We start from the raw sequence: 14,235 nt of genomic DNA on the forward strand, positions 1-14,235 counted from the left end.
TGATAAACCACCTTAAACACCAGTTTCAGATTGTGTGTGTGTGTGTGTCTGTGTATGTATGTATGGGGGTGACGAGGAGTAAGAATTCTTTCAAGGAACAAACGCAAACTCTTTGCTTTAAAAATAAAATATGTCCTTACCAAAATACTTAGTGAACTCCTGAAAATACAGTTAAAACCAGATGAAGTTTTCTTCAAAACGGAACCAAATGATACACTTTTGGCTTGTCAGTGCAAACAAAGTATCATGAAATGAGATATTATGTTCTACCTAACATAATTAAACTTGCTCAGCAACTATAAAAATACATAGGTGAAAACACCTTTTATGACCATCTGTTTAAAATGGAGTTACTAAAGGGTCACTTGATTCTTCAATCATAATTGCAAGATAATCCAATGCCATCGTCTGTAAGTCAATACATGAGTGTACTAATTAAATGCTATTAGCACTCCATTTGCTATTGATTAGGAAAACATTCAATCTTTTCTAATAAGAGAAATATTTGGTTCCTCAGAGACACATTATGGAGACTGATAAGAACAGTATGTATTTGAGAAATCACGTACCAATGGACAAGGCTTATGAAAAAGTAGAGTATTTGAGGGTCCCCTCACACACTAATCACAAAATATACTACTCAGTTTTCACAGCTATCTTTTAAAACATCAATTTACTTCTCTGTGAGAGTGAATCCACATAAAAGCTAAAACCTTCCAAATCATAACACAAAAATGTAGTTCATCTTTCTGCAGTGAAGAATCAAAAAGGGAAAAAACTAAGGGCCTATTCACATACTATATTTAAATCCTAAAAATGCCAATTTTCAAGTCATTAAAGTCAATGGATGTTACTTTTCAAAACCCAAGGCTAATAACAAAGGAAGGAGTATTCAGAAGGTCATACCAAAAAAGGAGAGCTTCTAAAAATGGGTAGCACAAAAAAGGTGAAACTATCTGTAGACCATTTCAGCTCTTGAGGTATCTTCTGGTTGACTTAAAAACTGAGGATCAATTTCTTTCCTAACCCCTCATCTGCAAATACTAGATGGGACAAAGGACATGCCTAGATTGTGACTAGCAGAATTCTGGAGTGATGCCCTCTGTGCAGGGCTGCCCTAATGTGCCCAGAGGAAGAAGCTGTTGCTTCTCTCTGGCCAGAAGGGCTGAAATCACACAAGGACTTGGCCCTCTTGAGACAGGAGGCCAGAGGGCGCTAATGGTGTGGCATGAAAAGCACTAAGGTCTACAGGGAAGAATTGAGAGATGCAAAGGGGACAACCAGATGCCTAACATACCTCTAAAAGCGTGCTGGCTAGGTCAGGGATGGGGGGAGCCGAAATAAGAGGGCAGTGGTTATAATTTCTAAAACATACGTAAATCACTGTAGTGCAGAAAAAAACTGGTATTTTAGGATTTAAAATTTGGTCCCAAGACTGGAAAAAAAAAATGCACTTGTAAGCCACAGAGGGACACAGTAAAACAGGAGTTGGGAAAGCCACTAAATAATCTAAGGGCTTATTCTTTTTCTTCCAACTGTCACACAGTTAACACTTTTCAACCAGAAAACTTCATATAGAAATGACTCACATATAAATCTTTAATATATGTCCTTTTTCTTACAGTAGTTTGTGCTTCTCAGGAACTACAAAAACACTGATGGAGATCACAATGGAATAAAACCAAAGACTATTTCTTTATCATCATTTTGTGAGGGGATAAATGTCAGAAAACAAAGTTTATGATATGTCCTTCAACTTTAAAAAAGTTTCTGTCTATAGATAGATGGGAGAAAGGTTTTTACATCTTTAGCCAACTATGTTAATAAGAAACTATAGTAAAAATTAACTTATTTTAAAAATGTATTTTATTCATCTATACAATATAGCAGAATTTTAAAAAGAGAAGGGAACATGGATGAAAAGAAAAAAAATAAACTTATTTTAATATACTGAAGGTAAATATGACCATGGCATGCCAAGATGGGAGTCATGCAAATCATACTTACCCTAAACATTGTCTCAGTAGTAGGCACAATAAACATCAACCAAATTCCTTCAACTGTCCTAAAACTAACCCCAGAGTGAGATTCCCAGATTTTTAGAGAATCATGTCAAGAGAATATATGTATTATTATTTACTATGACTCAAGCATAAAGCTTGTGATTTCCCTGAAGGCCCTGAGGTTTACAAAAGCAAACTTCATGGGTTCTTAACACTCTTTAAAGCAATATTTTAAAAAGAGGGCAGGGGTGGAGGGGTGGGGAGGGGCAATGCTTTTTAGAAACCAAAGCCCAACCTACAAAGTTCCGCTCCATTAGCTCAAAGACCCAATCTGATAGTTTATAAAACTATGAAAACCACTTTGTAAAAATTAACAAAATATTGAAAATAATTTGAGTTTTTCTTAAAATGTCTATTTTGCAGTGGGTTGAAATCATCTTTTCTCACATTGAGTCGATCACAAATGCCATAATGTCACCAAAATATCGACAATGGAAACATCTGAGTTTAAAAGGTCCAAATACAATCTGCTTTTCTCAAGCAACACAACACCCGCCTTACTAACAGTTTCAGCATGGCACATGTACAAAACCTAGCACCCTGCAGTTAAGCAAACCGCCTTTAAATTTTCTGTCTGGCAGCAATCCACTTGCGTGTCTGTATGTTTTTACAAGTACTCTATGTATTTCATTGCATCAGCTGCATTTCTTTGAGTTTTAAATGGTCTGGGAACATTTTATGAAATGTTCTATATCTTTATATGGAAAATAACATACACTGGAAAACTGTGCATTGGTCTAATATTTATATATCTATTTCTTTATCCACCATCCAATACTATAATTGCTAATGTTCCAAAACACCTTCTCACATTCATATCCTCACCACCAAATGCACTGTCACCAAACAGCTAACTTTCAACACAAAAATCCGCAGATCAGAGAACTACCAAGGAAAAAACAGCAACATTTTGCTTAGGCAATTGGCAGTAAGAACAGAGTCATGGGCATATGTCAAGCTTTTTATCGAAGAACTGTCCCTCTTACAGAAAATTAAGAACATTCCTTTTCCTTCTCTCAGCAACTTTCTCCAGATTTAAGTAATGGTAAATTTTAATTTTTAAAATTAAAAATGAATTTCATCATTTCCCAAGAAAACGCTTTTCAACCTAAAATATCATATTTAAAATATCTTGCCACAAGATGTATGGTAGAGTCCATATATGTCTTAGCCACATAAGCCTAAAAGAGGCATTTGGCTCTGAAACAAGTCTTGGCATCATATCAACGTGATGGGCCTCTACCTTCTCCAGCACCGTGGCCATGCAAGAAGAGGTCTCCACAAAGACACATTTGCACCACCACTTCCACTGCAGGCCATAAGAAACATTTCTATACTTCATTTTTTTTTTCTTTTTTTTTCATTTCTATACTTCAAACAGACATTTCACAGCATAGGATTCCCAATAGCAAAACTGATTCAGGCACAGAATATGACCATACTTAAGTGGCTAAGTCTTTTTTTTTTTTTTTTTTAAGTGGCTAAGTCTTTACAGGGAGGGGAAAAAAAAAGGTCTCAGAATAAGTATGTCTTAATTTTTTTAAGAAACGTTAATTTTCTTCTACCACAATTGTTCATGTTTTCTAGTCTTCTACTGTAACATACTTTAAATCTTTAAGATATACCAGATTGCCACAGGATGTTTAATTAATAGAATTAGAGTTTGGGCAAGACTTGCTGGAACGGTGCTATAAATTATTTTACACAGGCTCCAAAACCTTGAGTTCTGCCTTAGGCTTAAAGTTCCTAGAAAACGTGGTAGACAGATCTTTTACAACAGAAATGCAAAATAATTCATAAAAGTACTGTGGTTATGTATTAGGGCTCATTTGTAGATCAGTAACTAGTATGTGTACACACACACACACACACACACACACACACCCCTCACCAAACTATTTTCCTGTTTTTCTCTGTCACACCAGTGACTTCATTTGAAGGGTCAAGGCATGACACTGATTATTGAAAAATACAGTGACTACATTCTCTATGAAATGTGTGACAACTGTACACTAACCAAACCTTATAATCTTCCATAACTGGAGCTCTTTTAGAAAATTTAAGAGAGACTGCAAAAGTAGCCATTAACATGAGAATCTATGCTGCTTTCACTTTTAACATGGCAGGTATCAAGGCAGAAAAAATGACATTTAATACCCACTAACATTTATCCAGTCATTATCCCTAGGATATTTCAGTCATGAAGAAACAAAACTTTGAACGTATTTAAAACTTACAATTATAAAAACCTTCCCTTTAAAATCAAGACTTGAAAATTAGCTATAAACGATATAATCTCATTGTTCAATTTCATATAGTTTAAGATACTATCTTCCACTCCCCCACAGCCGTAAATGTTAATCCAAGCTATAATCAGATTTAATTTTCCAGATGAGAAGATGGGAATATGCTGCAAACGGGTAACAGTCCATCACACTGCTCTTTCCCTAATGACATGTTCAAATTTTATACACTAAAAATGATCACACTCAGAAAGTAGTCTGAGAAGGCATACATTTGAGGACAAGCTCAATCTTTCCCAAAACACACTAAGAAATAAGCTTTTTTTTCCATCTTCAAAAAGAAAAGTTTATTTTTTTGCATAATGCAGAATTAGAAAGTTTCTTGACACTATGATTGCAAACTGGACTCCACAAAAAAAAAGGGGGGGGGCTTTAAGGACACTCCCTATTAAACTCATTACTGCTATAAAGAGCTTCACTTACTTTATAAAATACCTGAACCATTAGCATTTTAACTAAATACAATTATTCTAGTAAACTATTCCATTTATGAGAGTTAAAATTTAATTATTGAAAATATACTTTGGAAAGGAATGCTTCAAATGTTTTACATAGTAAAATAAGAAACCCGTCAATACAATTTCCTTTTCCTTCACAATGAAACAAAATAGTTTGTGTTGTTTTTCCCTTACAAATGTTTTTAAATTAAAAATTACTTGTCTTAAACAAGAATTATTGATTTCACAATGTAGATTCTATCTTGAAGTTACAAAAGCATATAATTCATGAATTTTATTTTTTAAGATTTTGTTTATTCATGAGAGACGCAGGGAGGGGGGCAGAGACACAGGCAGAGGGAGAAGCAGGCTCCATGCAGAGAGCCCCATGCGGGACTCAATCCCGGGACTCCAGGATCACGCCCCGAGTCGAAGATAAGCGCTAAACCGCTGAGCCACCCAGGAATCCCCAATTCATGAATTTTTAAAAAGTCATTTCAAAGTACTTTTAAATGAACATTTGGTTTCCATGTACAACTGGAATTTCTTAAAAATTATTCCAGGTATTAACTTTTTGCTCTAAAACATGAAGACCACAAGACATAAAAACTTTGAATCATCACTAATTTTAAAACTCTGTTTCTATTCTAGCCTTTTCCTTCAACATTGGCATTTAAAACACATTCAAATACTGCTTCACAGCAGCCAGTCTAATAACATAGGAACAGTTCACCATCTACACCTATAATAAAAACCCAAAGAGCATTATTCAGGGAAGAAGAGCACACCCACCTCAGTATGGCAAGTAACGGAACCATTCACGTGCCAGATTCCTCCTCAAACTAACAGATTCTGCCTTTCAGACGTATCCTGCTCTGATGTGACTATTTATGCATAAACAGCAGACACTGACCTATTGTTTTCAGTTATTGGAGTTATGAATGTAGTACGGTTACCAATTAAGTGAATCAACAAGTCCTAAGTGCATCAGCTGTTCTACAAATAATGAGTCCACTGACATTATGCAGTACAATCTTGGGAATTTCATCTCCCTTTCTAGAGAACGGTGATAGATTTTGACCAGCAAATGCCACTACTTAACCAATCATTTGAAATCGCTTTTATGACTAATCCCATCTACGAAAGGTATATAAATCTGATTCTCAACCAAACTTATGCCACGGAAACTCAAAAATCAAACATAAGTCAAATTCCAAAGGGAGCTTTAATAAAATGGAGAGTGCTGGAGAGAAGAAAAAAGTACGGGGAATATTTTCACATACACTTTCCTTTTTGCCTGCTGAATATCCTAATTTTCAACATTATTATTTAAATATTTGGTTTCGAAAAATTAGTTCGAGGTTTAGAACTAATTCCTAAAACCTATAAAATTGACAAATCTTGATGAAGGCCCTTTATCGTTAAATGGTTATAATCTCAGGTTTCCATTAATTTCCCTGTGAGTTAAGATTCGTGTGAGCCCTTTTTTTATTGTTGTTGTTGTTGTTTTTAAAGATTTTATTTATTTATTCATGAGAGAGAGAGGCAGAGACAGGCAGAGGGAGAAGCAGGCTCCATGCAGGGAGCCCGACGTGGGACTCGATCCACGTCTCCAGGATCACACCCTGGGGTGAAGGCAGCGCTAAACCACTGAGCCACCCGGGCTGCCCACCCCTTCCTTTTGAATGAGCACCTTAAGTGTCCAATTTTTATTCCAATGTGAATAATTACTTCAGACTTAACCTAAATGACAGCTGTGCCCTTTATGTACTACAAACGTAACATCACTGCATACGGTCTTTATAAATAGATCTATCACATCCGTCAAATCTGGTGGAAAGAGATAACTTCATTATTTACTCAAATACAACAACTGGTTGCATACCCACTATGTGTCAGGCACTGGGATATGCATCTTGTGTACAATTTCTAATTTAATCTTCATGACAAAAAATAATAATAATAATAAAACTTCATGACAAAGCTGTAATATTGGGACTATTCTAAGTACATCATCGTTAAAGAAAGCAATAGGTTACCATATATCCAAAGTTAGAAAATCAGTATTTATTCATGGCACAAATATGCTGATGTGATTGGCCCAGGTGATGAAAAAGCCAATCCTTGCTCTCAAGGAGTTTACAGTATAACCCTAATGGAGAACCCACAGAATTAAACAATTACCACAGAGCTTGTGCCATGCTGGGATTAACAGAAGGGCATCAAACTGAATTCCGACCAGGACAGCAAAAGCTTCAGGGAAGAAGCGGCAGAGCCAGATGTGGAATATAGGACTAGACAGTGTTTCATCTTATGCAACCACAAGCCCCCTTCTGAACAGTCTAAGGGACAGTGAGTCAGTATTTATTGAGGCCACAGCTCATGTTCTACTTGGCTTTGTCTCCTACAAAAGGTCTTCCCTGTTATAAATGCTCAACATATATTTTGGCGTAAGAGAACAGAATAAACTAATTAAATACCCTGTATCTCTAAATGATGGATTTAAAAGCCTATTTCAAAACATCCGATTGAAAACAAGCCTCAGAATGCTACAGGCTTCCTTCCTAAAGACACACTGGCATATAAGCACACAATAAATATTAGTTGTTGTTTTATTATTAACCCCAGTGGAGAAATAAGCAAGCACTATAAATTAGATGGCTACAGATGTATAGGTATGCCTCAAATTGGAACTACATGTGTTCCTGAAATAAACTTTTATAAACCCAATTAAAATTTTCCCATTGCCTGCCATTACTTACTTAGAAATGTTATAACTTTATCAGAAACTGATTTTCTCTTCGTCATCAGTGGTTCGAAAATCCTTAAGCTACAGTTTATTTGCCTCCTGGCATCTGTTTGCTAATGATCTGTAAACATCAAATGCACTAGGGACTGTCTCAGATTTACAGAAACCCTGAGGTGAATCTCTGTATAAACTGAAGGACCTTTCTGCTAATTTCTTTACTTTCTAAGTTTGCATTCTGGGTTTCAGAAACAAGAGTTCCATTAAACATTTTTTGCAGTAATAATTAGAATACTGACAGCTACCATTTACTGAATGCCTATGTACACCAGTAGTTGCCATAGGTGGTCTATATTTTAATCCTAACAACAACTCTGCCAGGTAAGTAGATGTTTTATAAATAAGAGTGAGGCTCACTAAGAACAAATTCAGTTAAGCAACGGAGCTGGGATTCACCCTGCATCCATCAGACTCCCAAAAATCCAATAGTGGCTTTCTTTTTTGGATTTATGTATGTCCTCCTGTTGATCTGTCTTCTAGTTATTTTGTGATTCAACAAAAAGAATACATCTGGACAAATAATCAAAACATGTTGTCATGAAATAGGCCGTAGCAGATTATGAAGGAGAGTTTTCCAATTTCTCTATTTAAACTCCTTTGCCAAGTTCAGGATACAAACAAAAGACTCCAAAGTAACTAGCACTCAATTCAACTAGTAAACATGATCATGAAAAGATGAATTCCTATTAACAACTTAGAATATTTTTGAAGACTAGAGGGTATCCTTGGATAATCTATGAAAAAAAAATTACTGGCTAAACAGAATGAATAATAACGCAGAGAAATGTTTTCCTATTTGGAAAATGTGTTTTCCAAGTATCCCTAAACCATACTGAGAACCCCAATGGTAAGGCTAAACTACTGCACACAGTATACACAAAGCTGACACCCCAGCAATGGAAACGTACTATGCCTGTCAACCAGAAGACTAATTTTGTCAACAAAATTCTGCCTCTCTTCCCCTGGAAACAAGCCATTGTTTCGTCCTTATCTGTGCCATATATCCTATATAGTACCTATATATCCTATACCACTTTGGAAGTGGGGGAGGGAGAGGGAGCAGGGAGTAAAATATAAATAAAATTTGCCATTTTAACATTTTTAGGTATACAGTTCGGTGGTACTAAGTACATTCATGTTATTGTACAACCAGCACTATCATCTATCTCCAAAATTTCATCTTTCTCCAACTAAAATTCTGAACCCGTTAAATAATTCCCAATTTTACCCTCCCCATAGCCCCTCGCAACTACCATGCTACTTTTCTGTCTCTGAATTTAAAACTCCAGGTACCGCATATAAGTAGAATCATATGCTATCTGTCCTTGTATGCCTGGCTTATTTCACTTAGTATAACATCTTCAATTATGAGGTGTCAGAACTTCCCTCTTTCTTCCATCTCTGGCTATCATAAATAATGTTGCTATGAACATAAGTGTACAAATATTTATGCAATAAATATTTTTCATTGTTTTCATTATTCAGGACATATGTCCAGAATTGGAATTACTGGATCATGTGGCAATTCTATGTTTAATTTTTTTGAGGACCTATACTACTTTTAACATGTTTCAAGACCAGGCCTAGAATCCTTAGCCTGGCCATTAAGACTAAACCACCTGGAGGACCTGGGGGGTGGGGTACAGTTGGTTAAGCATCTGACACTTGGTTTTGGCTCAGATACTGATCTTGGGATCTAGGGATCCAACCCTGTATCGGGCTTCACACTCAGTGCAGAAATCTGCTGAAGTTTGTGTGTGTGTGTCTCTCTCTCTCTCTCTCAAATAAGCCTATTAAAAAAACAAAAGACCAAACCACCCAATTTCATCTGTTTCTTAAAAATGAATCCCCAGGGCAGCCTGGATGGCTCAGCGGTTTAGCGCTGCCTTCAGGCCAGGGTGTGATCCTGGAGTCCCAGGATGAGTCCCACATCAGGCTCCCTGCATGGAGCCTGCTTCTCCCTCTACCTGTGTCTCTGCCTCTCTCTCTCTCTCTCTCTCTCTGTCTCTCATGAATAAATAAATAAAATCTTTAAAAAAAAAAATGAATCCCCGAATCTAGCCAGCCCGATCAATCCATTTTCCCAGAAAACTTGACATGCTTTGCTTATCTTTCTCCTCTTCCCATATCCAAATCAGACCCTTCCAAAATATGCTCTTAGGCATCACAATTTATAAAAGTGGCCAATTGTATGTTCTTATATGAATTAATATTCAATTACACTAGCACTGTAAAAAATTAAAAAGACAAAAAACCATGTCCTCCCTCACAAGTACAGTGAATTTTAAGTGTAGCTGGCAAAGGAACAACAAAACTGGCATACTCGCTCAAACTCCTTCACTTGCCTTCTGGCACTCCTGGTCAGTGATCAGCACAATTCTCAGTCTCTTCACACTAAGCTCCCTTCCCATTCCTAGATTCTTACTCTGACCTAATGCTAGCTTCCTCTGGAGCTCTCTCAAGTGGTGAATGTCTCCTCTCCATCCTTCCCACTGGCCTGGAGACAGGGTAGGCAGCCTCTGCCCCTTGTTTCCACTTCTAGACTTTTTCTCCTTCATTTTCCAAAATTCCTCATTTTAACCCAAGCTCACCAGGCTACCTTCCCCGCTCTGTTCCGCTGTCGTCTACTAATCCCAGGGTTACTAGCCATTCCTGAGTCACATGGGTCCTGCCTGGTATATATACTGCCACTAACTCTCTCACCACTCCCATCACAGTCTTAGAAATTTCAGTTTGTACTTAGCCAATCCTTTGAAATCCCTGAATTCTTGATTTCTTGGCTTCCTCCCTGCCAAGGACATTGTCCTCTACCCAATTTCCCACGGTCATACCCAAACTCTACAGTTGGCAATAACTGAAACCTCCTCAATCATCAGTTTCAAGCACCTCAGCCCCCAACCATGACCTGCCTTCTTCCATTCTAGTTCACTCCCTACTGTATTGTCTTCATTCTTCAATCCCACAGGGATGCTCTACCAACCTTTTCACTGCCCTTTATCCACCTCAGGTCCACACTATCCTCCTCACCCAGCTTAAATTCTATTCTATAACCACTCCTTTCTATGCATCTTCCACATCTTTGTGTCTCTCTTACTTTGTCAAACTCACTTGGCAAAGTCCAACAATCCTTGTCAAATCCAATGATCTACCTGTACCAGCTAGAGAGAAACACCCAACTATGTGACTAACCTAGCTTTAAAGTTGGGTTATTTGCTGTAAGTGAACTTGAGCAATTATACCACATTTTCCTTAATTCATTCACTCTCTTGCTCTCCTCCAAGACTATTTCATACTTAACTGTCTTCCTTCAAACCTTCTCCATCCTCAACTGCCACTAATTACCTCATTTGCCTCTTCACTGAGAAAACCAATCAGAAGAGAACTCTCACAAGCCTCCACCAATATTTCTACCCATTTGTTATCACTGACCCACAGATGCTGCCTTCATCCTACTACTATGAAGAACCATCTGTGCCCTCTTGCAATTGCCCTCTTCCTCTGTCAACTCGGATCCCATCCCCTCTCACCAACTCAGACATTGCTCTACCAATTCTTCTGTGTTATTAATTTTACCTCTCTACTGGATCTTTCCCATCAGCATGCAAATATACTGTTATTTCTGCAAATCTTTTTTAAAAGGTCAAGACCCCCACAACTACCACCCCATTTCTTTGTCTTTAAAGCTATGTACTTCAAAAGAATGCCTGTACCTACCTCCCCAATTCCTCTCTTCTCACTCTCCTGAACCTATGCCAATGAAGCTTCTACCCCACCACCGTTGTGAAACTGCTTATCAATTCAATGACCACATTAACTCACTTCTTACTCTTAACATCAATTATCAATCCTCAGTCCTCATCTTACTTACCCTATAAGCACCATTTGATACCCTCGATGGGTTCCACTTTCTTGGTTTAAGTGGCTTCCATAGTGTCCCACTCCCCTGCCTCACTGCTTCTCCTTAAGCTCCTTGCAGATCTCTTCCAATTGAAGGGCCCCAGACCTCAGTCCTCGGACTTCACTTTTCTCTTCATGTCCTCTTTTGCTGGTCTCTTTTAGTCTCATCACTTCAAAGACAAATATGCACTGTCAACTTTACATTTATTTCTTCCAACTCCAGACTCATTTGTCTGTCTACTCAACATCTCCACTTGGATGCCTAGCAGACATCTCAAATTTAACATGTCCAAAACTGAACTCCTGATCCTTCTCTCACATTTCAGATCCAATCTGTCAGCCCATCCTGTCAACTAAATCTTCAAAATAAATTCAAGTTCTGACCATTTCTCTCCATCTCCCCACTACTACTCTGGTCTAAGTTACCATCATTTCTACTACAACAGATGCCTAACAGGTTTCTCTGCTTCTGCCTCTCATGCCCTACAGACTGTTCTCTAAATAGCAGACACAGTAATCCTGTTTTTTAAGTCAGGTCCTCCTTCACCAGAAACTCTCAACTCACTTCCTAGTATTCTCTCCCCTATCCCAGCCACATAGGTCTACTTGATGTTCCTCAAACATGCAAGCCATGCTTCCACTTCACAGCCCCCTCCCTTGCTGTTGACTCTGTGGGATAAACACCAAGGAATGAGGCATGTGCCGTCCTCTTCATAAGTTACTTTCCTAGCGCTGCCTTCCCCAATCACCTTATTAAAAAAAATTACAATTTCCGTATCCCCACCATTCCTTATTTTCTTTTCCTGTTTCCTCCTTATCACATTTTATCATTCAACATACTTTCTTATTATCTGTTTTCCCCTACTAGTATGTATGGCTTTATGATGGCAGGGATTTTTGCCTATTTTGTTCACTATATCCCCAGAACCTGGAATAGGGCCTAGCACATATATACTGAATAAATCAAAAAGAATGAAGGAAGAAAGGGAGAATAAATTGAACTACTCCTTCCAGCAAATAATTTGGCAATATGTTTCCAAAGCACTAGGAATGTCTTCAATCCATACCCTAGTAATTCTACTTCTCAGAATTGACCCCAATAATTGGAAACATAAGTAAATTCCTTTTATGTTTGTTTCAAACATCATCTCAAAAATTGAGAGCATTAATAAGCTCAAGTAACCCAATACCTATAACCACCATTACAATTAGGTTGTGGGGACACCTGGGTGGCTCAGTGGTTAATCATCTGCTTTCAGCCCAGGGTGTGATCCTGGAGTCCTGGGATCGAGTCCCACATCGGCTCCATGCATGGAGCCTGCTTCTCTCCTATGCCTATGTCTCTGCCTCTGTGTGTGTGTGTGTGTGTGTGTGTCTCTCATAAATAAATAAATAAAATCTTTAAAAATAAATACATAAATAATAAAATTAGGTTGTGTCTGTGATAACATGAAGAAATGCTAACATCATTCCATTATGAAGAATTAACTCAAAAGAGAATATAAAGACTTATCACACTATAATAGAAATTATTTTTTTTTAAGTTTTCAAAAGACACTAAATGGAAACCCACCAAAACTTCTAGCTATGAGTCTTGAGTTGTGAAATTTTAGGGTTTTTTCCCTTATTTCCTGATTCTCCACATCTTTATACAAGGTTTATAATTTAAAAAACAAAACAAAAAAACTTCTTAAGTAGGGAAATACGCTCCTCGGAAATTTAATTTAAGTGGTCCATGGCAGCATATAATGTCCCCATGTGCCTCTTTCAGGAACTTACCCCTGACTACTTCAGCCCTCATTGACTCCCTCTGAGCTTCTGTAATATTTACTGTTTGGGTAGCATCTTAAATTATTAACACCTGACTTACACCCAATCATTTACTATCTTAGACTGTTACTTCCCTTGTCTAAGTACTTGTCTTCTTAATAAATAAAATAAGCAGCTCCGAAAGCCAGAACTGTATCTCCCTACCATTTGTACTTTTTCTAAGAATCGAGGTACCACAGCATTCAAGCACAGAGTCAAGCACAAGTCTTGAGCACAGAGCAGACTGCCTTCCAGAAATGCTTTCTGAATTTACTCTGAAACGTCTTTATAAAATTTCCCAAGAAAGATTTAGGGGCACTTCTAGTCAGTCTCCTCCAAAAGACTTTACAAAACATCCATTCTGTGTCACATACTATGACAGGCATATACCCTATGTCATTTAAGCTTGACAATTCTACAAGTACTGTTACCCCAGGAGATCAGGAGAGCTGATCACATCACTGGTTCATAATCACTCAGATAGGTAAATGTAAAAGCCAAGATTCAAACTCATAGATTTAACTCAATAAACTACCAGTTTTAATCATTGCGCTTATATAGCTTACTAGGTCTCCATCAGCCTCCCCCAGGAATCTACCCTTGCCTATAGGTCTTAATTATTGTGCTTATACAGCAGGGTTTATCAAGTTTTGGCATGCATCAAAATCACCTGAGGGGCTTCATTCAGTTTCTGTCTTAGTAGTATTTCCAAGTATTTCCATTTCCATTTCTAGTGAGTTCCAAGGTCATACTGATGTTGCTCATGCGAGGGCTGCACTTTGTGAACAACTATTTTACAGACTTGATGAAAACCAGCAATAGGTTCAACGTTCCTTAGAAAAGGTGAGACATTTGCAATTCCATGTTTGAGTCTCAGTTCCGGTACTCCTTTTCAGTGAAAATTCTCTGACCTTTCCTCC

General features: G+C 37.7%; 1 protein-coding gene across 18 annotated transcripts in view; it reads right to left on the reverse strand.

Moving 5' to 3' along the window:
• Positions 1–14,235, reverse strand: part of DENND1A (DENN domain containing 1A) — a 508,126-nt gene that overhangs the window by 381,595 nt on the left and 112,296 nt on the right. The gene's annotated exons all lie outside the window — the stretch shown is intronic.

The sequence above is a fragment of the Canis lupus genome, chromosome 16 (assembly GCF_048164855.1).
Source record: "Canis lupus baileyi chromosome 16, mCanLup2.hap1, whole genome shotgun sequence".
In the NCBI taxonomy this organism is placed as follows: Eukaryota; Metazoa; Chordata; class Mammalia; order Carnivora; family Canidae; genus Canis; species Canis lupus.